Source organism: Dromiciops gliroides, chromosome 6 (genome assembly GCF_019393635.1).
Source record: "Dromiciops gliroides isolate mDroGli1 chromosome 6, mDroGli1.pri, whole genome shotgun sequence".
NCBI classification, from domain to species: Eukaryota; Metazoa; Chordata; class Mammalia; order Microbiotheria; family Microbiotheriidae; genus Dromiciops; species Dromiciops gliroides.
Window position 1 is genome coordinate 46,685,988 of NC_057866.1, and position 19,089 is coordinate 46,705,076.

Consider the following 19,089-nt stretch of genomic DNA (forward strand, 5'->3'; position numbering starts at 1 on the left):
GGGAATGTGGTAAAAATTATTTGTGGCAAAGATTAATATTGCAGTTTTTAGCTGACTCATTTGGGAGGGGTCACACCTGGCCCACCCTGAATTTACATATGCTACTGAGGTCAGAAGGAGAACTCTCCATAGGCAGTTTTTGAAGGACCTCCCCTTTTGGGGGAGGAAAGATTGAACGCTCCCTGAAGGGAGGCAGAGGGCAGTTCTGGAACACGAGGCATCTTCCAGAACAGGGGCACTTGGCCTTCTCCCCTGGTGGTGGAGCATGTTCACTCTGTCTTGGGCGGCTGTTTTCCTTGGTGGCACGAGCAACTGTAGACTGTCCAGGTGTTGGTGAGTTAATGATGGAAAACCCTAAATTCCTTTGAACTAACTTAATTGGAAACAGTCTGAGGATTGAATAGGTTAAGTTTAGAATTAAGAGTATCTATATTTCTATTTTCCTATTTCCTTGTCTTTGATTTTTTTTAGTTTCACCTTTGTTGTTTAATTAATTCCCCATTAATAAAATCTGATCCTTTTGTCAATTAAAGCTTAAAGGCTCCTTTCTTATTGGTCTGGAAGAAATATCTAAAAGGGCAGTTCAGAGGGGAGGGGGAGCCTAAAAGGTCCTTTATATTTCCGGGACCCAAATATTCTGGCGAGTCACCCAAATAATGCTCTGTATATCAAATTTTGGCCCTCACAATACCATCTTGAAATCTTCACCACACCAGCTGCACTCCTCTAGACATTTTTTCCTGGGATTCAAGTAGCTGATCTTCAGAGGTTGGAGTGGTGATCATTCTCTCTCACCCATTTCCCCAAAATTTAGTAATAAATGCTTGCTAAATCAATACTTACAATTCAATGGTTGTGCCACTAAAGTAAGGACCAAGCTTACTATCTACAACTCACTTTTTCAACCTGGTTTTATTGACTGGTATGGTATAGCCTAGAAGATTGAGCATAAATGGCAAGTGCAAGAACTATGGTTACTAAAGGAAACATGCAGGTTTTGTTCATGTTCTAATGCAAGCCTATAGCGTCTCTAAATCAATGACCAGTCTATCAAAAAAAGCACCTACATGCATGTGAAATACATGGAACAGAGCAGCCAGTAATATGGGTGACTCAGTCCTTATGCTTTTATATAGGGAGAATAGCTCTTGATATGTCTCCCGGTGTGTAAACAGTTCCACTCATTACAAGTCCTATTCTTAGGGCATTTGGAAGCAGTAATTTGCTAAGACAGGACAATCTGGACCCCAAGTTGATTTTATACAAATATTTGATCTTTTTAAAATAAAATACTTAGCCTAGAATCTGGCAGAGTCTCCTTATCTATTCTATATACTCAAGGCTATGAAAACCTTCCTTTTTTCACAGATTGGCATGTAATGTTTCTAAATGGGAAATCTGGACAGCACAGAATTAAAATAAATCACTAATACAACAGACAACAAAATGGAATTAAAGGAAAAATAAAATTTTGATAAACTAGTAGTAAATGTGTGATAAATTGTATGGGAAAATAGGTAAAGGCTAATACAAAAATTTCTATCTTTATCTGAAAATGTCGTTAGAGGACATGTTTCTTATGCTTACAGTATTCACAAAATTCTAGCACAATAATCAATAGAGAAGTTTAAGCTAATGCAACAACTTTAAAGTAGAGACCTAAAAATCTCCTTAACTGCTTTCTGTAAATAAGGCTACATCTTCTGGGAAAGTATGATTCACAAGACCAAAAAAAAAAGTTACATGCTTTTCTCTAATAGGTGTGGGAAGAAAGGATATTCTAGATCCAGATTTGTCAGGCAGAAGAATTATACTATTTTCTTTTCATTGGTCTTCTCACACAGCAGATTTATTTGGTCCTTAATTGTACAACTCACAAAAAAGGATTTCACAAAGGAAAGGCAGAATGCATGCTGGGGTGGGCTAAAGGAATCAACTTACTGATATAAAAAACCCAGAGTGTCCACAGGTTTCATGATTATCTTAAAGCAAACACACCCATACACACTTGGTTGAATGATATTCCATTCCACAGAGCAAGCTTTACCAGTATTTTCTAATTTATTTTTCTTTGATAAAGGGGAGGGACTCTATCCATTACCTGGGAACAAATAATCTTCATTTTATATTCACAAAAGAGAAGAATGTCATTTGCAGTTAAAAAATACTACATTATGTACATATATACTTATATATACCTTGGGATTAATTAAACCAATCAGAAATGTGCTGGACAAATATCTTCCTATGATAATTTTTCATCTTATCAATATTCTTCTTAAAATATGATATACTCGGGGTGGCTAGATGGCGCAGTGGATAAAGCACCGGCCCTGGATTCAGGAGTACCTGAGTTCAAATCCGGCCTCAGACACTTGACACTTACTAGCTGTTTGACCCTGGGCAAGTCACTTAACCCCCATTGCCCCATAAAAAAAGAGAGAGAAAAAATATGATATACTCTTCATATTTATATATTTTCATATATGGAATCATCCTCACTGTTTAAATAATGGAATGGAGGGACTGATACTCTGCATATCCTAAATAAAAGGATGTATTGATAACAACAATACTCATATAGTTTCATTAAGAACAGATTGTGCCAAACTAAACTTAATTGTTTGTGTTTTTTTTAAAGATAGAATTCCTAACATGGCATAGGAAGGGGAACACTATAGGTATGGTTAGTTACATTTTACCAAGGTTTTTTTAATAAAGCATCTCATACTGTGGAGGTGATGTCAAGTGAATTATCCATAAAAAATAAAATGAAGTAGATAAATAAATGATCGAATAGCCAGAATCAAAGAGTGGTCTATTAATGTGGCAGAAAGTAGTCAGAGGATTAGCTCAGAGATTCCTGACTGGCCCTGTGCTATCAAATATATATATATTTGATATATATGTGATATATATATATATATATATATATATTTGATATATATGTGATATATATACACAAACCTATATATATATTTATACACATATATATACACACACAAATATATATATTTGATATATATGATATATACACACACACATATATACACATATATACATACATATATATATATAATCAATTACTTGGATAAGGCAGAGACATTAACACTTGGGAAATGTACAGATGTGGCAAATAACTGGGGAAAACAGCTAATGTATTCAGTGACAGAGATAGGATATATAATAGTCTCAACATAATAGAAAATGATATCAAATCACAGTGAGGGAATTTAAAGGGAATAAATACAAAATCTTGATTTCAAAGGAATAACTTCACAAATATAAATTGGAAGCAAATTGACTGAAAGCTCTTGGATTTAGTATTGATTAAAACTATATCACACTCTAGGTAAGAGAGAATAATGAAAACTTATGTCAAATTTAGAGAGACACAGTGACCAGAACAAGAAAGTTGATAGTACCACTATATTCTGCCTGGTCTGGAAAATGGTATTCTATTTTGGGTACCAGTTTCTAAGGAAGACATTGGTAACCTGAATAGAGTCCACTGGAGGACCAAAAGGATGATAAAAGTAATTGAGGTCATCTCATATAAAGGCCAGTGAAAAGACCTGAAGATGCTAAGCCAGGAGAAGAGAGCACTTGGATTGATCATGATTAGTTGCCTTCAAATCTTTTAAGGGCTTTCACATGGAAGAGGGATTAGATTTGCAAAACTATGAGTAAAGAGTTAAAATTACCAAAAGACAAATTCAAACTTCATGTATGTAATGTTTTTCTAGCAATTAGAGCTATTCAAGACTTGGATAAATTACCTGAAATAGTAATAGGTAACCGTAACTTGATTTCTTCAAGGAGAGGCTAGATGACCACATGGGGATGATCTAAAGGTCAGGGAAGTGAGAGTTCTTATTCAGGTATAGGTGGCTCTAAGCGGTCTTTCAGGTTCCTTCCAACTCTGAGAGTCTCTGATAAAACAGATGAGAAAACTGAAGTTAAAGAGGCTTAAAATCTTTCCCAAGGTCATGCTATGAAAGTTAGTCTGTCTAAGCTCTTTTGCTTAGAGTAGGAAATGAATTAGATTAAATTCATGGTCATAGGATTTTTTTTTTCAATGTGGGTCACTTTCCTTCTGTCATTTCCACAGCTTACACTGTAACTTAAATCCTGATTAGCTGTTTCAGAAAATGGGATTACTAGTTGAAGGGGATACCAAGCTGGAGAAGAGAAACTCAATGTGCACACCCAACTACTGATAGGCTTCAACTAAAAAAAAATAGAAAAAACATTCACAGGATTTTCCAAACCTCAAAGTGATTTACAAAAGGAAGCATTCTATCAATCAGAAAACTCTAATAGCTGACAGTTCCATCTACCTGCAGTAATAATGCAATCAGAAGAACTACAAGATTCTGAAATATTACCTGAATCAAAAAAGAAATATTCAATTATGTTCAGTATGGATTTAAGCCTAAGTACATCTTATGACATTCTAATCTTTGATAATTCATGACATAATTTTATTAACTCTATTAATCTGAATATTTAATTAACCAGAAGACCCGATTCCCCAACTACATCCAAGAACAGAGTTTACTCAACTGTACAGAGGCATTTATGCATTCACTCGCTCTGAAGTGTATGGTCTACAGTTCTTCCTTTACCTGTTGCTGGTTTAACCTTTGTTCAAATAAATAAAATATCAAGAGTGAACTATGCCATTATTTTTTTTAGTTTCTGTTCCCAAAGCTAGCATTTCAGAAACTATTACTATCGCATATATGCTTGATATTAGGGTATTCCAATGTCAGATGCATGGAGGCACTTCCCAGATTTGGTTCTGTTCCTTCATTTTCATGTCATCTTTCAGAATGAAAATTGCATGTTTCAATAATTTTCTGAAGTTTATAATCTAGCGAGGGGGGAACGGGTGGTAAAATGAAGAACTAGCAATTCAAGAAATTAGATAGTAAATATGAAGAACAAAAAACAATCCAGTAACAGAGGAACATTGATCAGAATGTAACAAATTTGAACTAAATTTGTTTGGGAAGGCCTCCTGAATAAAATAAGGTGAATTAGGTCTAGGAAGAAAATGAGAAGGTTTGAGAGGAGGAATTATTTTTGTTTTCCTGTCTTTGTATCTCCAATACTTAGCAAAATGACTGGTATATAATAGGAGCTAAATAAATGCTTTTTGACTTACTGACTATACACTTATGAACACTTCCTCATTTAATTCTCACAACTGCCCATTGAGTCATGTAGAACAATTATTATTTATTGCCAATATATAGATTGGAAAATTAAGGCTTAGAGTAGTCACATAAATTCTAAGTGGGAGAGCCAGGACTAAAGCCTAAGTCAGAGTGCCCATTGTCCAGCTGAACAGAAAAAGGAAGGGAAATCCAGGTAAGGAGAATGTTGTAAGGGTAACAGGTGGCACTTGTCTGACAACTTTGAAAATTACATGTTGAATTAATGATATAATTTAAAAGTAAAGCAAGTTAAACATAGTAGAGGTTCAGAGTGCCATGTAACATTTTTTTCTACCATAGATACATTTTATTTAGTGCTAAGTATAGGATTAGACAACAATGACAGTAATAAAATGTGATATCCTGAAAACACACATACACACTTACATACCTCCCCCCTGCCCTGGAGATCTGCTTTCTCTATCACCCTGTAGGTGCTAGATTTGATTATTGATTTATATACTCTTGCCCACTGGAAACTCTTATCCTTTTCAGGCCCAATATCTAGTTAACAAATCACTTGGACTTCATGTTGTAACCACAGGCAAGGCAGTTTTATTAGTAAAAGCACAGCAATGCCCAACGTAGCAGAAGTGACAGCAAATCTTCACACTCCCTCATCCCTCCCTCATCCCTCAGGGTGAAGCTGCAGCCTCTTGCCTCTCCTGTGCAACTCCCAAGCTACAGAAGGTGAAGTCAGGAAATTCATTCACTCAATATCAAATTCCCAACCTCACATACTATATGACTGTACAGTTATTCATGGAAAGATAACATGGAAAGAATCAATTCTAAAACATCAGGGATAACAGTTGAAGGGTAAAAAGGAATTTATCAGTAGGGAAAGAGTCACTAAGAAGTTGCAGGCAAGAAAATCTAAAGCCAGATTCAAGGAAGATATAAAATTAGAAAAATAGGCTAAGAAATGGGGTACTTGGCAACTGGGTAGGGTTGCATCAGATGATCTGATATCCAAATTAGATGAAAAATATGGAAAATTTTGAGAAGAACATATGATATAAGGGAAGCACAGAGAGATTGGGCAATAAGGATAGCAATTCTTTTTTATGGAAAGATTATTACCCCAGTACAGGGATACTTTAATTTTCAACAGAAACTTTTATTTTTTTTGGGGGGGGGGCAAGGCAATAAGGGTTAAGTGAATTGCCCAGGGTCACACAGTTAGTAAGTATCGAGTATCTGAGGCCACATTTGAACTCAGGTCTTCCTGAATGCTGGGCTGGTGCTTTATCCACTGAGCCAACTAGCTGCCCCCAGAAAAACTTGTAAAACCAAGAAAAAGCAAAGAATGAAATAGCAGCAGAATTAGAGATAAAAACAACTATCCAATTGTTACTATTAGATAATTTGATAATAATTTTGGAATATAAACAACCCTTGTGTTAACTGAGGATAGATGGATCTGGCACCATCTTAGAAACTAACAAATATTAATAACATATGTTATGTCACCACCCAGATCAGTCTGTGAATTATCAGAATGTGGTTCACTTCTAAAATTTTCTAATCAGCTAACAACTAAGGCAAGTGATAAAGATTTTGAACACAAACATATTAATTACAACAAAAGAGATAAGGACGTAAATGAGATTTGGCCTTGTGTTTGGTGGCTAGGAAAAAAGTCAGATAAAAAGGCAAAGATCTATAATATGGGCCGAGGTGAAACTTCTTTCATGGAAAATGAGTTAAGATGGGTTATTATAAATTGTATAATTATAATTTATATAAATTTATAATTATGGATTATAATTAATGGGTTAATAAAATGTTCTCTCAGCTCTAATCTTCCCAGGCCCTGGGCTTTTCCCAGCAGTTTTACTCCCTTGGTTCCACATGACCCAAGAACTCCATTTACTCTTTCCAGTGGGGAGAAATATTTGTATCTTTTTTACTCCATTTTCCTTCTTCATGTGTGCTTGCTCATTCTCTCTCTCTCTCTCTCTCTCTCTCTCTCTCTCTCTCTCTCTCTCTCTCTCTCTCTCTCTCTCTCTCCCTCTCTCTCTCTCTCTTTCTCTCTCCTCTCTCTCCCCCCTCTCTCTCTGCCACCCCTGAATAGTAAACATATATATAATATATATATATATAATCTGGAGGAAGAAAACTACAGAATAAAAATAAAAATAAAAATAAAATAAAATAAAAACTAGAGAATAAAATAAAAATAAAATAAAATAAAAACAAGAAGTGGTCTAGAAAGTAAGTTCCTAAATCTTTTTGGTTCTGAGCAAGGCCACACTGGATCTTTTCTACCATGTCCCCAGAAACTGGTTTATCTTAGAGATCACTCTAGCTCTGGAATTAATACACTAGAAGCACTTTCCCCTTTCCCCACCTTTGACCGCAAGGTGGCACATAGCTTTTGGAGGTGGAGTCAGGAAGATATGAGTTCAAATATGAACTATGACACTCAATAGTTGTGTGTTCCTGAGCAAGTCATTTAACCTCCATCACCATCATTTGCCTTATCTTTGAAATGGGGATGATGAAAGCATTTGCTTCCTAGAGTTGTTGTGAGAAAAGGTTAGATATTTGTAAAGCACTTAGCAAAATGTCTGGTACATAGTAGGTGCTTAATAAATGATTGTTAGCTATCTAGCTCTCAGTCTGTAATAGACAATGCTTATTACTTCTATTTTATCCAGTATATATCTTATTTTTACATAGTTGTTTGTGTAATATTTCCAATATTAGACTTTAAGCTCTTTGGGAGCAGATCATCTTTTTGCCTTTCTTTTTATCCCCTACCTCTTAGCATGGTGCTTAATAAATGTTAACTGACTGGCTGAATTAAACACTTACATACATTCTTTCAACTGATGCACAGGGTTGCATTCTCATTTTCTTTGACCGTTTTTGGTCATAATCTACTGGACCCATACCTGTTTGTATTTGTCCTCCTTTAAATATGGTATCTAAAACTAAATTCTCCAACACTCTAGATATGGTATAACTGGTGAAGGGTTCAGGGGCACCATCAAATCCTCTTTTTTCTGGATGTTATTCTGCTTTTCATTTTTTTTATTCTTTTCTAAGTAACAAACATTTTTATTTAAAGTTTTGAGTTCCAAATTCTATCCTTCCTTCTCTCCATCCCCACATCCCTCCCTGAGGTATTAAGCAATCAGATATATGTTAAACATGTGTAATTATGTAAAACATTACCATATGAGTCATATTGTATAAGAAAACTTGAATAAAAGAAAAAAATAAGAAAGTGAAAAATAGAATATTTCAGTCTGTGTTCAATCAATATCGATTCTTTTTTTTTGGAGGCAGATAGTATGATTTATCATTAGTCCTTTGGGATTGTCTTGGATCATCTTATTGCTGAGAAGAGTTGTCATTCACAGTTCTTCATTTAAACAATATTGCTGTCACTGTGCACAACATTCTCCTGGTTCTGCTCACTTCACTATACATCAGTTCACACAAATCTGTCTAGGCCTTTCTGCAATCATCCTGCTTTTCATTTCTTAAAGCACAATAATATTCCTTCATGATAATATATCACGGCTTTTTTTTTTTTAGCTATGTCCCAATTGATGGGCATTCCTTTGACTTCTAATTCTTCGCCGACACAAAATAGAGCTGCTATAAAAATTTTTCTACAAATAAGTCTTTTTATTCTTTTTGGGGGGGGGATGTCTTTGGTATATAAACCTAGCAGTGGTATTGCTGAATCAAAGGGAATGCATAGTCCTATAGCCCTTTGGGCATAATTCCAAATTGCTCTCAAGAATGGTTGGATCCATTCATAACTCCACCAACAGTGAATTGCTGCTTTTAATTTTTTTTTCTGATAAAAGCATTTTATTTTTCCAGTTACATGTGAAGATAGTTCTCAACATTTGTTTATACAAGCTTTCCAATTTCAGATTTTTCTCCCTCCCTCCCCCCTCCCCTAGACAGCAGGTAATCTGATATACGTTTTATATCTATCTATCTATCTATCTATCTATCTATCTATCTATCTATCTATCTATCTATAAAACATTAAACTTATTTCTGCATTAGTCATGTTATAAGAGAAGAATCAGAGCAACGAGGAAAAACCTCAAAATAGAAAAACAACAGCACCAAAAACAAAAGAAATAGTATGGTTCAATCAGCATCTATACTCCACAGTTCATTTTTTTTTCTGGATTTGGAGATCCCCTTCCATCATGAGTCCCCTAGAATTCTCCTGTACCATTACATTGGTGAGAAGAATCTAGTCCATCACAGTAGATCAACACACAATGTTGATGATACTGTGTACAATGGTCTTCTGGTTCTGCTCATCTCACTCATCATCAGTTCATGCAAGTGCTTCCAGGTTTCTCTGAACTCCTCCTGCTCATTGTTTCTTATAGAACAATAGAATTCCATTACATTCATATACAACAACTTGTTCATCCATTCCCCAATTGATGGGCAACCCCTCAATTTCCAATTCCTTGCCACCACAAAAAGAGACGTTATAAATATTTTTGTACATGTGGGTTTTTTCCCTTTTTTATGATCTCTTTTGGAAAAAGACCCAAAAGTGGTATTGCTGGGTCGAAGGGTATGAACAGCTTTATAGCCCTTTGGGCATAATTCCAGATCACTCTCCAGAATGGTTGGATCACTTTACAGCTCCACCAACGATGCATCAGTGTTCCAATTTTCCCACAGCTTCTCCAACGTTTATTATTTTCTTTTTTTTTTGTCATATCAGCCAATCTGATAGGTGTCAGGTGGTACCTCAGAGTTGTTTTAATTTGTATCTCTCTAATCAATAGTGATTTAGAGCATTTTTTCACATGGGAATAGATAGCTTTGATTTCTTCATCAGAAAACTGCCTGTTCATATCCTTTAACCACTGCTTTTAATTTAACATAAACTTGAATGGAATTAATGATTGCTATTGTTATTCCCATGTCTTTATATTAAAATTTTTCCCAAATATGTATTAATAATATTGGTCTATAGTTCTCTTTCTATAATTTATACTTCCTTGACTTGGGTATTAGGATTATGTTTGTGTCATGAAGGGAATCTATTAGGATACCTGATTTTTTCATTTTTTAAAAGATTTGCATATTATAGGTATTTATTGTTCTTTTAATTTTTTAAATTTGTTCTTTAAATGACTGATATAGTTCTTCTGTAAATGCCTTGGAACCAGAAACATATTTCCCCTTTTGGTAGTTTCCTTCAATTATATAATCTCTCTAGTTGATTTACCGTTAGCTTGGGTATTTTATATTTTTGAAAGTAATTCTTTATTTCATGTTGTGTTCAGTTTTGTTGGCAAGCAACTATAGGTAGTAGCTTCTCACCATTCATTTTCTCTCTTTTAATCCTGTTCAATTTTTGATTTAAGCTTCCATCCTCCCCTTTCTGCTCAGGTTGACTAAAAGTTTATCAATTTCATTAGTCTTTTAAAGGAACAAACATTTAACTTTGTCAGTTCTCTAATCGTTTTAATGTCCAATTTATCTATCTCTTGTCTAATTTTCAAAATTGTCTCTTTTGTTTTTATTTGATGGTTAGTGTTTTGATGCCTTGTATATACCATTGATACCTCTTGACTCAAATAGAGTTTGTACAGACCACTAAAATCTCAAGTCTTTTTTTTTTTAATTTTTAGTGAGGCAATTGGGGTTAAGTGACTTGCCCAGGGTCACACAGCTAGTAAGTGTTAAGCATCTGAGGCCAGATTTGAACTCAGGTACTCCTGACTCCAGGGCCAGTGCTTTATCCACTGTACCACCTAGCTGCCCCCTCAAGTCTTTTTCATAGTAACTATCATTGAAAGACACCTGCCTCATATTTTACTTGTGAAATTTATATGTTGAACCCATCAAATATTTTTCCATTTGTTCTTCTTAAAGTCCATCTTATATCATCTGACTCATTATTAATCCTAATTAGATCTTACTGTAATCAACCTGCCCTTTTCCTCAGGAGATGAGGCAATCTTGATGAGAATAGATACTCTGATCAACAAAGATCAGCACTTCCCTTATGCTCTCTTAATTCATGGTCATGGCTGACCATCTAATCCTTATCCTGTCCAATCTAACAAGTACTCACTGTTATGCTACAATACACTACTTTATATGAAGTCCTATGCTAGACTCTATGGACATGGGGATACATATATATGCATATATAAATACATACACATATATACATATATGAATGTACATACATATATATGTATATGTGTACATACATATATGTATATGTGTACATACATATATGTGTGTGTACATACATATATGTGTATGTGTGTATACACACATACACATCAATACCTGTCTTTGAGAAATAAAATTTATCTAGAGTAGGAGGAGCAGCTACCCGAATTTTCTGATTCTGATTGGTATCAGAATCTTCCCTCTCATATTAAGTCCAAGAAGGGTACTCAGTTTATCACATATTTTTCAACTGCATTACTCAATGCCATTCTTCACAGTAAACAAATACCTTCTCCTAGCATATTTGGTGGGTGTAGTGTGTGAACTATCCTGGCAAGAGTATCATCAGCACCATAAATCTTATGATCAGAAAGAACAGGCCATCCTACTACCCACCATGAAATATTGTCATATCTCAGTACACACATTCACTCAATCCCTTTTAGACAAATTATGTCTTTCAATCTTGTTTGGTTTGGTCAACTGGTTTTGTTTTTACCCCCTTAACACAAGAGTCCTCACAATCACTTACTACCTGGTAGAATCAGTGTCCATCCAGGCTAACAAGCAGCATGCTCTCTGAAGATCCAAAGAAGTGTATAAACAAGGTGCCAACGACCATAGAATGTTCAGAGAGTCCTTGAGCTTAGGAGCTATGGTGTGGTTATGCTCTCATTATTGCTGTACTAACAGACCTTCCAAGAAACTGGCAAAAGAAGGGGATAGACCCCTTCCTCATCACTAATTAGCTAGCATTTACATAGTGTTTTAAAGTTTGCCAAGCATATTACATGTCATCTCATTTGACCCTTACAATGACTCTGCGAAGTAGGTGATATTACTATCAAACATTAATATAGGAGCAGCCAGGTGGTGCAGGGGATAAAACAGCAGCCCTTGAATCAGGAGGACCTGAGTTTAAATCCAGCCTCAAACACTGTCACTTACTAGCTGTGTGACCTTGAGCAAGTCACTTAACCCAAATTGCCTCACAAAAATAACAAAACAAAATATTAATATAAGGCAGGAAACTAAGACCAAGAGAGACTAAGTTCCTTGTCCAAGTCACCCAGCCAGTAAGAGTCTGAGGTATGATTTGAACTCCTCTTCTTGATTCAAAATGGAACCTTCTATCCACCCAGGTGGGATCTGAAATAACTTAGCAACAAGCTAACAAGAATATTTTTTTTCTTTCAAATGAGATAATATGATCAAAGGAGATAATATTTGTAAAGTATTTAATACAGTGCTTTTCACATAGTGGGCACTTAATAATGGTTTATTCCCTTCTCCTTCCCTTTGGCTGAATGGTGTCTCTCAGTCTCTATTTTACCACCAAGCCTCATGGTATTTAGGGTCATTTGAGCAGTTAGGAAAAATGATAGTTACCACTCTGCTTCAGGCCTAGCAAAGATGAATTGTTATGTACTCAGTCTACCCCAATTTGACTTATTTTTTTTTCTTGAAATAAGACACTTAAGTCTAGAGCTCCATGTCACAGCCTTAGCCCATCACCATTCACTGGATAAGCAGGAAGAATGCCTTTTTATTTTATTTTTTGTTTTATTTTCATTGTTACAAGAAGCTCTCTTTAATCTGCTTAGTATGCCCAGCTCCTTCCCTCAAAACCAAAGCCCTGGGGAGATCCTTCAAAATACCATATGCTAGCATCGGGTAACTTCATTGTAATTACCCTAAAAAAACCCTGCAAAACTCAGGAGAAATAATGGAAACCATTAATCCCTTCTCCCCTCATTGATACATTAGAAAAATTGCTCTATGCCCTGAAATAAACTCAGCAATGCTTCTCAGTCCCTAACTATCAACTTTATGCTCAGTTCTTTCTGTGAGTGTTACTTTACGCAGTATATAAATGGCACTCGATAAAACCGCTTTCACAGTGCTTGCTTGGCACTGAGGGGAGCCCCTAGGGGAAGTTCCCCTTGGTAAGTTTCATGGAATAAGCAAAAAAACATCCTAATCGTTTTGTTACATTTTAATACTTAATAGCCTGTATATGGAAACAATACATTGAACATGAAGAGATGGAGGAGAGGGCTGGGGAAAGGGAAAAGTAATGAACTGATTTAGCCCACAAATCCTGGGAAAGATGCAGATACTGAACTCCGGCAAGCAATGAAGCCAGCTGACTGGGAGCTCTTGAAGCCAAAGCAGCACTTCATTCCCTTGACATTCTATTAGACTTATGTTGGGGTTTAGGGAGGATTTGGAGGGAGCTTTGTAGGGAGTTGTGTGGGTAATGGAAGCATAATAACCCATGTATGGTCATCACTCATCAATTTTTTAAATCTCTTTGGGCAACACTGAAAAATTCACTGGCTTGCATTAATGGTGTAAGTGTTGAATGAATGTGGCAGTAATTGAATAATCCATTGATCTATAATAAATATTATCATTCAATAATCAAAAACACTCCCCCTAAAAATATTACCTAAGCTCACATTTATATAATGCTTTATGATTTATGAAGTTTATTATATGTGTGTATACTAACAAAGTTATATATTTATGTATATATATAACTTTGTAAGTATACATATGTATATATACATAGTATATATATAGTTATATGTGTGTATATATACATATATATAACTTTGTGAATCATAAAGCAATGTATGTGTATATTTATTTATATATGTGTATTTGTTGATTTTCACAACAATCTTGGGAGGTAGATGATTGCTGGTATTATTATCCCGATTCGAGAGAAAAAAAGAAACAGATTCAGTAGAGATGAAGTGACTGGCTGAAAAAAATCACATAGATAATAAGTAGCAGAGACAAGATTTGAAATACTAAAGACAGCAAGTTTCTCTGTTGAAAACTCAACACTCACATTCTCCCCTGGATTATCTTAATACCACTACCCTAAAAAGGAATTTAGGAAGATATTATGGCCACGTTCCCAGTTAGTAACTCTGAGTTTTTAAGTTTGTGTTTGTGTGGTTGGTTTTTTTGGTTTGTTCATTTTTGTTTTTCTTTTTTTTTTGGTGGTGGGGGAGTGTATTGTTTTTGTTTTCTTTTGGTTTGGGGTTCTTTATTTGGGGCTGTTTTGTTTTTGTCAATGGATGCTAGAATCTTTTTGTTAACTAGACCCCACTGAATAAAGTCTATTCTGCTTGAGAAGAATGGGGATTAGAAATCACTTGGAATTTTACAAAAATGTTTAAACATGCAAATCCACCAAAAATGACTTCTAGAAATTGAGAATATAATTCTTTATAATAACATTCAGTCAAAAGGTCTTTATTTAACACAACTACTACATACCTGGAACTGTGCTGAATGTTATTCAAAAGATACAAAGGCCAAAATATGGTCCTTGCCCTCAGGGAGCTCATGGTCTATTGGAGGAGATAACATAATTACCATGTGCCACAGGATATTTACAAAGTAGACCAGAGAAACTGTATCACACACTAGAGTCAAAGGAAAAGAAAGAAAGGATTGGGGCAGGAAGAGAGAGAGAGAGAGAGAGAGAGAGAGAGAGAGAGAGAGAGAGAGAGAGAGAGAGAGGGAGGGGCAGGCAAGGAAAAAGATAGAGAAAGAAAGTCTTCAGAGAGTTCAGAGAGCCTGGGAATTTTTTGGTTCTGCTCAAAAATTTCAGTTTAGCCAGATTATGAACTGTTATTTTCTTGCTAACTAGTGGCTCTATCTAAATTGGCATCCCTGGAGGACTGAAGGTAACATCATACCTTCTGCATTCCAAAATCTATGGCAGTTCTAAGTATCAGTAGAGGTACCCACTCTCCAAAGGATGTCAGTTTTTTGGGTTTTTTTTTTTTATCAAGTAGGTTCAATTCTGTTCAAAACAGAAAGTTGCCTTTTCAATTCAGTGATATGACTACTTTAAAGCACAGTTTTCTGACACTTCTTATTCTACCTATAGCCAAAAGGGGAGAGGAGATATTATTTCCCCTTCCCCATCCATATACACCAATCTAAATAGCAATAAGGTAAAAAGGTGTCAGTTGAGAACCATAGATGTGACTAAACAAGTCAACACCCAAAAGAACAAAGTGCTTCCTGTTCAAAATATAGACACTTTTGTACTCCATCATATGATTCATATTTAGGGGGAAATGCATTCAGACAAGGAAAGTGGCTAAAATTTCAAACATTCATATAGTTTAATTAAATAAGAGAGACTGGATAATGTAGAAAAAGAAACCATTAAAGCAAACGTCTCAATCAATCTTAAGAAACAAAAGACTACAATTCTTCTTGTTGAAAATGGTCAATGATTTCAAATGCCTAATTATTCAGTTTCAATTCTTAAAGAGAAGGGAGCATGACTTTTGTACAAAGAATTAACCTGATGAAGCAAAAAAACCCTGAAAATAATATATCAATACACCCAGAAGCTATATGAAATCATAGGCCAGCCACCAAATTCTTTTCAACCTCATCTCATCTGCAAAATGGGTATAATAATAAGTTACCGACCCCCAAGGCACTCTATATGCTAAATGCTTTGCTATCCTTAAATTAACATCAAAACATCAGCTGTTATCACTAATATCTTCAAAATTAAAAAAAAAGAACCAAGAGGTTTCTAATATGTTGGACATGATCCTTGATAATCAATCAACAAACATTAATTAAATTTCTACCATGAGTCAGGCACCATTCAAGACACTGGGTTAGGTTCTGCGAATACAAAGACAAAAGAAAGTTAAACAGTCCTTGACTTCAAGTAGTTTACATACTTTAAGGTAGAGTTCTAGACTTTGATAATAAGAGGACCCCAGCATAGGACAGACATGTTCATTTGGAGAAATTCAGCTAATTCTGATGTTGGATCCAAAGATTTCTACGACTGGTTGAGTATTGGTTTCCATGCGAAACTTACTCAGAATCTACCCTGCAAAAGTAGCCCCAAAAGGCAGCTGAACATTATTATTGGCGTTCATCTGATCAGTCATGTGTGAATTTTAGTGACTCTGGACCACACTGTCTAGGAGATTTTATTGGCAAAGATACTGGAGTGGTTTTCTATTTCCTGCTTGACTAAATTGAGGCAAACAAGAAGCTAAGTTACTTGCCCAGGATCACACAGCTAATAAGTGCCTGAGGCTATATTTGAATTCAGGTCTCCCTGATTCTGGGCCCAGTTCTCTATCTCCTGAGTGACATAGCTACCTCAGTCAGCCCAAGACATCACATCACCCTGGCAATGACCTCCATCCAGAAGCTTATCAGTGACTGTCATGAGTTTCAAGGCCATTCAGGTTTTCCTTTATCTTTCATAGGGTTATAGGTGGGGGAGGCCTTATGGACTTGACCTCATTTGATCCTCACAACAACCCTGGGAGATAGGTGTTATTACTTTTTTGTTTTATTTTGTTTTGTTTTGTGGGGCAATGAGGGTTAAGTAACTTGCCCAGGGTCACACAGCTGGTAAGCGTCAAGTGTCTGAGGCCAGATTTGAAATCAGGCCCTCCTGAATATAGGGCCAGTGCTTTATCCACTATACCACCTAACTGCCCCCTTTCCCATTCAGTTGTTTTTGTGTGTGTTTTTGTTTTTTGCTTTGTTTTTTGCAGGGCAATGAGGGTTAAGTGACTTACCCAGGGTCACACAGCTAGTAAGTGTCAAGTGTCTGAGGCCAGATTTGAACTCAGATCCTCCTGAATCCAGGGCTGGTGCTTTATCCACTATGTCACCCAGCTGACGCCCCTGATAGGTGTTATTATTACCCTCATTTTACAGATGAGGAAACTGAGACAAAGAGATCAGTGACCCAGGGCTGCAGAGATATTAAGTGTCAGAGCCTATATTTCAACTTGGACTTTCCTGATTCCTGAACAAATTCTCTCCATACTCTGTTACCTAATTGGTACCTAATTGGTGATAGAGATTCTCAGTTTTCTAAGAAAGGACAGTTTAATGCAAACGAGATTAGTCTGAGGCTTGCTTAATCTTTCCTAATGAATAAAAATCAAGTGCCAATTCTTAAGCCCCATATAACTAGGATTCCTACCAGTGCACAACCACCTTGCCCTAAAACACCACCTCTTGGCCAGACTCCTCAGTTTGGCCTCAAAACTAACCAGCCACTTATTCAAGAACAGTCTGCCAAGATCAGTGCAAAACTCCCACCATCAAAAGGACTACTCTAACTGAAGCTGTGGTGATAGAGTACCTGAATAGCAAGAATGCTAATGATGCTGTTAATGTTATATGGGACATGAGAGCCCCCAACCACTTTCTTCCAGAGGTTTTAAGCAAAGTCATCATTCAATCACTAGACAGGATTGATGAAGACAAATAAAAAGTCAGCACTTTAATCAGTTTCCTCAAACAGAAAGGAATAGCTACTAGTGACAATTTTATGTAGACTTTCCTGAATGTATTGGGTTAGCGTCCAAGACAAGGCAGACATCCCTTTGGTGGCAGCCCGGATCATGATTTCCCCAGGCTTACAAAATTATCAGACTAGTCACAAATCCATCAAATTAGCTAATCAAGGATGTGTGTGTGTGTGTGTGTGTGTGTGTGTGTGTGGACATTCCAGAGTTAGTTCAGCCACTGGGAAGTGGCATCCACTTCCCTCTCTTCTTACTCTGCCTTCAACAATTAGCTAAGTTGCAAGATCATGAATGTTTAACAGAACTTTTCCAGCAAAGTAAAGTCAATATGCAGAAAATGCTTCCAGAAATCGATCAGAAGAAGGAATGCATGTTGGAAATTTTCGAGGGAAAGGAACTTAGATTCTTTTTCCCACTTCTCAAATTGGAGAAGGAAATGTTGAAGCAAATGAAGTTGGATCCATCACCTCAAACCATATGTGAGAAGATTAAAGAGAACATTTAGTCCCAAACTTCACGTAGACAAGGGATTAGCTTCTTGCAGTATATCTCTAGTAAAGTAAGCCCACCCTATAAGGAAACAGATTCTTCCTCTGCTTCTTCCAAATAGCAGTTGGAGCAGAAAAAGAAGCTGCTTCTCTCTTTCAAGCCAGAAATGCAGAAGTTCCCTCGTGTTCATGTCGACCTACACATATGCTCTTCAGGTACACTGCTACAATAACAACTTTCCAAAAGGCATGCTACAGCACTTCTTTGTTCATTTCTATGATGTGGAAATAATTGAAGAGGAAACTTTCCTAGCATGGAAAGAGAAGGTAACCCAAGAATTTCCAGGGACAGGTAAGGCTTTATTCCAGGTCAATCAATGGCTTACCTAGTTGGAGACTGCCAAAGAAGAATAATCAGAGGAAGAAGCTGACTAAAGATCATTCAAAGCCTTAAAATTGTGCAAACATACTGTTACTAGGATATAACTGCATTTGACCTAATCACTGCAAAAATTCATTCCACTGTCAGGTTTTCACAATATCTAAAGCAGAACCATGTCAATAGGATGCTCTTCTGCCTAAGGTTTTGTATAGTATAATGTCTTAATCATAGTCTACCATCTAAGTATTAAAGACAAAACCTATCTAGATTGATTATTTTGGGCCTTATTTGGGTGTTATTTGGCCAAAGGAAAGGAAGGTAGCTGATTTCACTTGGTGAAAACTGCTATAAGAACCCATAAAAAGGAATTCATAAGAGACCAGTACTAGTGTCACCTGTTACAACACTATGATGGGAAAGAATGCCTTATATCACCTTCTGAGTGCAACAGGGAATTGGTAGGAAAGCAATCT

The 19,089-nt window shown here is 36.1% G+C and overlaps 1 pseudogene; it reads left to right on the plus strand.

Annotated features, from left to right (window-relative positions):
* Positions 1-17,305: 17,305 nt before the first annotated feature.
* Positions 17,306-18,669, plus strand: LOC122730544 (annotated as a pseudogene).
* The last annotated feature ends 420 nt before the right edge of the window (positions 18,670-19,089 follow it).